Here is a 9,835-nt window from a genome sequence, read left to right on the forward strand (position 1 = left end):
CCTACCTCCCCCCGCCCCGAGGCCGCGGCCAACTTTCCTACCTGCCCCCGCCCTGCCTGCGCGCTGCCAGGTATTTCTCCTCCTCGCCGAGAAGCGTCTCCGGCCACGCACCCTCCCGCCTATGCAGAATGTTACCACTTTTCTCCAAAGTTCGCGGGAACTTCGACCCCTAGATAATTTATCCCCCGCTTTTTGTAGAATTCTGTAAATGCAACTTTCTGGGGAGTATTTCCTATGTTTTTCACTCACTCCCACGTGCTTGGAAAACCTTTTTTTTTTCTATACTAAAACACACTAATGTGAAGTTTACACATTGTGTCTATTCAGGTTTTCTAGAAACTAAAGATATAGCATATGAACTGAGAAATAAACTTAATATTTGATTCTGATCAAAGTAACAAATGTTTATTCTAGAAAAAATCAGAAAAACATAAATTGATGGAAATAAGTAAATCCCGCTCCACCACTGATAATCAGGCCTTGTTAATGTTGGTATATTCCTTTTTACTATCTCCCATCCTGCACGCAGCTCAGCGGCCCCTCACAGACCTCAGCCCACCCGAAGTCCGGGCTTCTAGGTCTCTTCACAGCAGGCCACGGAGGGCATCGTTTGTATCTACTTCTTCCTTGGCAGGGACTCACAGGGAGGGGAAAGGAAAACAGGAGGAAGGCTCACTTTGCCTTTAGGAACCAACCAACCAACCAACAATGTTAATTTGGAAAATCACCATACAGTAGTCAATGTAAATAGACAGCAAGCCGTTTTATAAGCTTCTCCCTTATCAGGGATTTTTCACCATGCTCCCCCTTCCCTAACATACACAGTTCTCCTCCCTCCTAGCCACCAGCTTTTTCCTCAACAAAAGGATTATAAAGATGCGTTTAACATGGTTTCTGCTCCTCAGGAAGTTTCCATCCTGGGCACTGACCTTAGAAGTCAATATTATTTCTCTTAAGTGTATCCCTGCCCTGCTCTGCTCTGCAGAGTCCTCTTCACTGATGTTACAGGTGTCCCTGCCTCATCCCCTCCTCCCCCCCGATTATCTTTGCCCTGAATCTGATAGATGTCTCTACACAGTCCCTTCTCTCCATCTTCCCTCCTCCCCTTCCACTCTTGGGTCTGGCAACTGGTTCCCCAATTGGGCCTCTCCACTTTAAATGTTTTTCTTGTAGTTTCTTCTCTTCCAGAAAATGGGAAGTAAATTCAGGAAGTCGTGGGCAAGGGCAGATGGTACAGTATATTTAGGAGCCTTTAGTTCTTGCACCGTGGGATCCCAGCACAGCAGCAGCAAGATGCAATGTGAGTGAGGGGTGCTCTCCTTCCCCTCTCCAGAGACCCTGCACATACTCCCAGGAACATTGTATGTGTTTGAGTGTTTGTGCGCTGAAGGATTTGTGTGGTTGCTGGCTTAGTGAATTGTTCTAGGCAGATTTTAAATCTCAGTGTAAAAAAGTATGAACACTCTTCTTCCCACACCTACAACCATGCCCCTCAGCCCTTGTTTTGGTATAAAGGTCATTTTAATATTCATTGAAGCCAGAATTTCTCCATGTTTATTTCATGGAACAGTAGTTTCATGGAATGTTAATAAATAGTGTATGGGGAAAAGGCTCTGTGATCAAATAAATTCAAGAAATTCTGGATTAAACAAAATTAAACATTTTTTAAGGACATGTCAAACCCTTAGGGTGCTAATGTATATTTGAATTTCCAAGGGAGTATTTCACAGCATTATTCAATCACAAAATCTTTTTTTTTTTTTCACGTATATCTCAGGGCAGATGTTCCATGGAACATATTCTAGGAAATCCTAATTGGCAGGGGTTGGAGACTTCTATAGGAACAACAACAACAAAAAGACTTTAACAAAGTTTATCCAAGTGCAGGAGAATTAGAATTTTCTTATTTTCTCTTGGGAATCACTTATTCAGTTGAACTTCTACCTCCATTGCTTCCCTTGGAGTGAACTCTTTATGGTTAACTTTATATGTTCCTTTGTCTCTTACACACATCAATTTTTCCTTCACCACTTATATATTATTGTACCAAGCAATGTTCTCTGTAATTTACATGCATTATCTCATTAAATTCCCATAATCTCACTTATTCAGTTGAACTTCTACCCCCATTGCTTCCCTTGGAGTGAACTCTTTATGGTTGTTAACTTTATATGTTCCTTTGTCTCTTACACACATCTTTTTTCCTTTACCACTTATATATTATTGTACCAAGCAATGTTCTATGTAATTTACATGCATTATCTCATTAAATTCCCATAATAGCTGTATAAAATAAGAACTGTTAATCGCATTTTAAAATAATATTGATTCATTCAAACCAATGGCTATTGTACTGCTGTCTTTTTTTAAAATATATTTTTATTGATTTTTACAGAGACATTTTAAAATAATTTTGATTCATTCAAACTAATGGCTATTGTGCTGCTATTGTCATTTTTAAAAATCTTTATTGTTGAAAGTATTACATACTCTTTTCCCCATTGACCCCTTCTAGCCTGCCCCTGCCCCCCCAACCCCTGGCCTTCACCACACTATTATCTGTGTTCATGGGTTATGCATAGATGCATATAAGTTTTTGGGTTGATCTCTTCTCACTCACCCACCCCTGCCTCTGAGATTCAACAGTCTGTTCCATGCTTCTGTGTCTTTTTGATGGTAGTGCGTCTTGCCTTCAATTTGTAAAAAACACAACATCTGTGAAGCACAATAAGGCGAGGCACAATAAAAGGAGGTATGCCTATATCTTTTCTTTATAACACAAACAAAATTCCAAACTGATTAAAATCTAACTGTTACAAGAAAAAAAATTTTAAGCTTTTAGAAGAATGTCTGATAGAATACTCATATGACCTTGAAGAAAAGAGTAAATTCAAAGATGAAATGTATTTTAATGAACCTACCAATACTTTAATAAGATCAATACAATGGTCTCAACAGTCAAATCTATAATTTGGGTCCAACAGATGGGGATAGAGAGGGTTCCAAGAGTTCCATAATGTTCACCTGTGGAGGTCTTTGATAATCACATTTCCAGGCACCTTGCATGCAGTGTATTCTTTCCTGCATCCTTTTTGTAAGTCGTGGATATTTATGCTTTTAAAAAATAGGATTCCTTAAAACTACAATGCGATACCACCTTACACCAGTTAGAGTGGCCATTATCAACAAGACAAGCAACAAGAAGTGGAAAAAAGGGAACCCTCATTCACTGCTGGTGGGAATGTAGACTGGTACAACCACTATGGAAAGCAGTCTGGTGATTCCTCAAAAAAATTAAAATTTGGCGGTTTTAGTCCAGGAGCTGATGATAAAATTTCCCATGCTTTATTTGATAGGCAAAATGTCTGTATTAGTCTATAGTACCAGACAGAATTGGCAATAAATTATGGAAATAAATGGGAGGAAGACTAAGATACAAGTCTAATAAAAAGTGCTGAAACATCCCTGGAATAGTACTGAGTTGAGAAACCTGTAATCAATATTTCTCTCTGTCTTTCCCTCTCTCTTTCACTCTCTCTAAAAATCAATTTAAAAAATCCTCAAATGAGGATTAACAAAAAGAAAAAAAAGCATGTAATTTAAAACTTATATATTAAAAAAATGAATTAACATCTACAGCATGGATGAATATTGAAAATATAATAAATAAAGAAGTTAAAAGATACTATGTACAGAAATTTGTCAAATGTTATGACAAAAAAAACCAAAACAGTATCATAAAGGGTGTCCCCTCAAAATGTATACATACACTTTGAATAATTATAAAGGTAGGTTCATTAAAATACATTTCATCTTTGAAATTGAGTTATCAGCTGTTGAATTGTGTATACCTTTTTGGGGGACACCCTGTATTGAATTATGGAAGATACATATATATGCAGAACAAAGTATAAAAACAACCAGGAGACTGGGATTCCCCAATCTTAGATTGTCATTACTCCTGAGAGGAAAGAGGAGAGCAATGGGTCAGGAGGGACTTTAGCTGAATGTGTACCCTTTTTTATTAATATCTGAAACAAATACACTAAAAATGTAAAATCCGTTAAACTTAAGTGGTATAATGGTACTAGTTATATTATTTTATGTGCTTTTAGGTACCTTTGGCATATTTTGTAATTAAATATACTTTTTAAAAATATATTTTTTTATTGATTTCAGAGAGGAAGAGAGAGAGATAGAGAGATAGAAACATCAACGATGAGAGAGAATCATTGATTGGCTGCCTCCTGCACACCCCCTACTGGGAGGGATCGAGCCCGCAACGTGGGCATGTGCCCTTGGCCAGAATTGAACCCGAGACCCTTTAGTCCACAGGCCAACGCTCTATCCACTGAGCCAAACTGGCTAGGGCTTTAATATACTTTTAAGACAAAAAAAGAGTGAGCAGTAAGTGTGGAATCCGACCAAGTATGTTTGTGTCAGGACATTCCCACTGACATCCAGTGTAATGTTATATATAAGTCACTTTTGGGAAACTGGATGAGACTCCATGATCTGCTGAAGTCATGCATGAAACCAAAGTACTTTAACTGCACGTGTCCTGTAAGGCCTAAGAATCTGGTTCTCTCAATAGTTCATTAAAAGAAGAGAAACCAGGGGCAAGTGGGAGGCTGCATTCCTGAGACTGAAGCCATAGAGAAGAAGTCATAGAAGCAAAGGTAGAGAGCCTGAACTTCTGCTACCACCACAGGCATTTTTTTAATGTACAGTATTTTTTTTCTTTATTGATTAAGGTATTACATATGTGTCCTTATTCTCTGGTGTTTCTTCCTCTTGTGGCAAGACCACAAGAACAATTTGCTGTTCAGACTCCTCTGAGATAATGAACTCAGTCCACACACCTCTTAGTAAAGCTCCAATAAAGGTCAGAATATCCAGTTCTTTCCAGCCCCCTCCAGAAAGCCTGGTTAAATTAGTCTATGGGGAGGCCCAGGAAGCAGTATTTTTTTAAAAGTTCCCAGGGGATTCTAATGTGTAGCCAGAGTTGAAAGGATAGTTAAAGGGTTTGTTACCAAATAGGGCATTCCCCAGGGTTGTCCCTAACTGGAACATTCTCCAACATATTTCCTATCTGAGCTTCTCTTTGGTAACTTTGCTTTGCCACTACCTAGAGTGATAGGAGAGTTTCTACTCCAAAGCCCACGCTCCTGAGATGTGTAACTTCCCTCTTCTGGCTTCTTCACCAAGACAGCGTAACAGACTCATGGAACCATCAGATGGAAGTTAATCTTAGGACATTACCACCAAGTAGCTGTGTAGGACAAGCAACACAGTTTCTCTAAGTCTCAGTTTCTCTATTTGGAACACAAGGAATGTCGACTAGACCAGTGGTTTTCATACTGTGTTCTAAGAAGCTCTGGCATTTTGTGATGTGGTACGAAAGGGGTTGCCTCTGTCACAGAGGTTGGTTTGAAAAATCACTGGATCAAATGATCCAGAGGTCTTTTCCAGAACCCACTTGAGACAATTCTAAATTCTACAGGAATAGATTTATGCTACTACCAAAGTCTATCATAACACATTTGCTTTGAGGCCTGCCAAAGATGGTACTTACCAAATGTGGTCTATAACAGATACTACACACTGTCTACTTGCCATCCAAATTTAGCACACAGACAGGCCTGTTTTATTTTTGCCTGCAGAATACTTTTTTCTTTCCTTGGTATCTTTCTAAACTTTCCAAATGTGAAGTATAATTCTGAAATCTGTACAAATCAGAGGTGTATGGCTCAATGAACTATAATGATGTAAAACACACCTTTACAACTACCACTCTGGGCAAGTTATGTAGCAGTATCACCATTTCAGAAGCTCCCCCTCATATCCCTCTTATTCACACCTTCCTTTCTCCTCTCCAAAGGTAACCACCATCCTGACTTCTTATACTGTAGACTAATTTTGTATCTTTTAACATTTATATAAAAGAAATGATGTAGTATACATTTTGGGGGTTTATCTCTTTCTCTCAATATTATATTAGATTCATCTATGGTTTTGCATGTATTGGTAGTTTAGTTTATTAATTTTTATTTCTGAATAGTATTCCACTCTTAGAATATACCTCAAATTCTTAATCCATTTTATTGTTGATAGACATTTGATTTGTTTCTACTATTTGGCTATTATGACTAATGATGCTATAAACAGTCTTATAAATGTTTGAACACTCATCCATTTTTGCTTCTACAACTTGGGATCAAATTGTTTGGTCAATAGGGTATGTGTAGTAATTTTAATATATGTCCATAAATTCTTTGATCCTTCTCCCTTCAAAAGGGTGGGTGCTTAAATCTATGACCCTCAAGTGTAGGCATTATAGCTTCCTCCTTGCCTGCCCTGGGGAAGCCAGCTGCAATATCATGAGGACACTCAGTCCTATGGAGAGGTCTACATGGTAAGGAACTAAGTCCTCCTGCCAATAGTCATGTGGATGAACCATCTTGAGAGGAAATTTTCTAACTGTAATCAAATCTTTAGAGGAGCTAACATCTTGACTGTAAACTCATAAGAGAACCTGAGCTGAAAACCATACAGAGATAAGCTACTATCAAATTCTACAGAGTGAGAAAATATATGTGTACTGTTTTAAGCCACTAGAACAATATTGCTATTATGCACCAATAGATTATCAGTATAATAATATATGTTCAGTCTTAGTAGAAAATACTAAAGACTTTTTAAAATTTACCTACACAACACCAGTGCATGAAAGTTTTAATTGTTCTACATCCTTAGCAATATTTGAAATTGGCAGCTTTTCAATTATAGCTCTACTGGTGGGTGTGTAACGGTATTGCATTGTGGTTTAATTTGCATTTCTGTGATGACTAACGAAGTTGAGCACTTTTTTGTATGTTAAGCGAACTTCTGAATATCCGTTTGTTGGCTTTGATGGAATCTTTAGCTTATTTTTCTATTCAGTTTTATATTCTTATTGATTTGTAGGAGTTTCTTATGTATTCTGGATATGGTCCTTTTGTGGTTATATAGGTTAAAATATCTCAATTTGTGGCTTGCCTTTTTGCTCTCTTAACTATATTGTTTGGTAAACTAATATTTTTATTATTTATATTAATTAACTTATTAATATTTTCCTTGAATATTCTGAAGGTTTTCGTGTGTTATTTAAGAAGCACTTGCCTTTTCTAGGCTTATGAAGATATTCTCCTCTGTTGTCTTCTAGGAGAATTATATTTTGCTTTTCACATTTAGATCTATAGTCCACATAAAACTGAGGTATGAGGTAGGGCAATAAGCTTCACTTTTTTTCATAGGGATATCCAATTGACCAAGCCCAATTATTGAAAATTAATTCCTTTCTCTACTCAGCAGTGTCAGCTTTTCCACATTCAAGTGTACATACATGTGTATATCTGATTCTGGATTTTCTATCCTCTTCCATTGCTCTATTCATTTGCCAACCCTTTTGCCAATACCACACTCATTTAATTATTACAGCCTTATAACAAGTCTTGATATTTACTAGAGAAATCCTTCTACAAAACAAGTCCTTTTCTTCTTCAGAATGCCTTGACTATTCTTAGCCTTTTGCATTTCAACACACATTTTATAATCAGCTTACTAATTTCCACAAAAATCTGGTAGGATCTGAATTAGGATTGGGGGGATGGATTGACATTTTTATATTATTGAGCCTCCCAATTTTTGAACTTAGTGTGTACTTCCATGTATTTTTATATTCTTCACTTTCTTTCAATAATTTTTTTTAGTTTCTTTAGTGGGGAGGGCAGGCGTAGAAATGTCATACGCCATCAGGGCTTCTTTTTAGGTGTTAATATAGTTTGATGGTAAATCTTATCATTAATTTTTTTTGTGGCTGGCATATAGAAATTCAGTTGATTATATATGTTGACTTTCTTTTCATCAAACTTGTGTATCTAGTTATTTTTGTCAAGACCCAAAAATTGCATGTGAAGAATTATAGAGATTAATTCTGGTTTTACCTCAGAGATGTAGAGAGCTAAAAAGAGAATTATTCCCACCCTTACAATAAGAAAGTGCTGGACAAACTGCAAACTAATGTACATTCTTGACTCCTTAAGATACCTTCTGTCACAGGACAAAAATGTAATCTAAAATTTAGGAGACTCAAGATCCTACATGGTAAAACAAGATCAGAGGACTTGCAGCAGATGCCTCTAGATGCCATATAATCCAATAACAAGAGTCAGCTGGAATCTATATATATAAAAGCCTAATATACTAAGTGTCCAACCAATTGGTCTACTGTTCAGTTGACTGCTCAACCAGTCACTATGATGTGCACTGACCACCAGAGGACAGATGCTCCGACCAGTAGGTTAGCTTGCTACTGGGGTCTGGCTGATCAGGACTGGGCGAGACAGGCCGGACATGCCCTGGAGCCCTCCCATGGTCCCTCTCCAGCTGGCCAGCCCCTATTGGCCCGATCAGGACTGGGCAAGACTGCCCTGATTTCCAGCCAGGCCGAGGGACCCCACCCATGCACGAATTTGTGCACCAGGCCTCTAGTATTATAATAAATGACTAAAGGTTGAATGTAGGCTAGTGAATCCCCTGGAGTTTTGCACCTTTTTGCAGGGTTTTTCTGTGAGACCCTCATCAGGAGCTCACAAAGAAAGATTGGAAAAAATCCTATGGAAATTTTCCTCACAGGAATGGCTGGATGACGGGAACTAGAAATTGCTGTTAAAACTCTGCCCAAACCCATCTATTCTATCTCCCTTATTGAACAAAAAACTTAATCTGCAGGGACAATGGAAACAAAAACATTGATGTGAGCCCATCAACACTGGGGGAAGAAAACAAGAAGAAAAAATTTACCCCAATCGATTCTGACTCAGCACTAAATCTGAAAGAAGGGCAAGAACACTAGTCAAGGCCCATAAGAAGCAGGTTGACAATGTCTGACTAAAACTGAAACAATGAGGAGACCAGAGAACTTTGACTTCCTTACCCCGACTCCCATAACCACTCTAAAAAGTGTTAAGTAAAAATAAGAATGGAATACAGTTACAAAAGCTGCAAAAGACAGATTCTTCCTGGGGAGCAGTTCAAAGGAAGGACTCAAAACAAAGCAGAGACATGAAGCCAAGTGGAGAGCAGATATTGAGAGAAACACTCTGGCAAACAGTCCACACAAGGTCACTGGAGAAAGCTGAAGCCTGTGGTGCACTAAGGTTAGCTATAGCGACAATAAAATTCAAACCCAACTCAACTCCAGACAAAATTAACATAAATACCCAACATTACTAAGGGCCTATCAGAAGGAAAGGCAGGCTTATCTTTTTTTTTTTTTAATTGCTCCTTTGACATCCTTTTATTGAAGTCATTAATGATAAAATTAATGATTTATTCTTCAGGAAAAGGGATATGGTAAGATTTACCCTTTGCTCACCTCTTTGAGATGAGATGAGATGAGATAAGATGAGATGACAGGAAGTTTAAATGTTTATCTTTTGTGAGTGGGTTTCTTCTGACAGGATTTACAGGCAATTCTTTTTTTTTATGTGATTGTTCTGGCATCATTCACTGAAGTGCTTTGCCCCAAGATCATGAGAGAAGATGTTCTAAGTCCCCAGAAGAACTGACCACTGTGTTTGAGGGTCACACTCATGGTCCTTCCAGGGCCTTTGTCTGTCTCTTTCTTTTTTTAAATTTCTTTATTGATTAAGGTATTACATATGTGTCCTTATCCCACCATAACCCCCCAGACCTTCCCAACTCATGCCCTCACCCCCCTGTTGTCAGTGTCCGTTAGTTAGGCTTATATGCATGCATACAAGTCCTTTGGTTGATCTTTCCCCCTTACCCC

This window comes from Myotis brandtii, unplaced genomic scaffold (assembly GCF_000412655.1).
Source record: "Myotis brandtii unplaced genomic scaffold, ASM41265v1 scaffold46, whole genome shotgun sequence".
In the NCBI taxonomy this organism is placed as follows: Eukaryota; Metazoa; Chordata; class Mammalia; order Chiroptera; family Vespertilionidae; genus Myotis; species Myotis brandtii.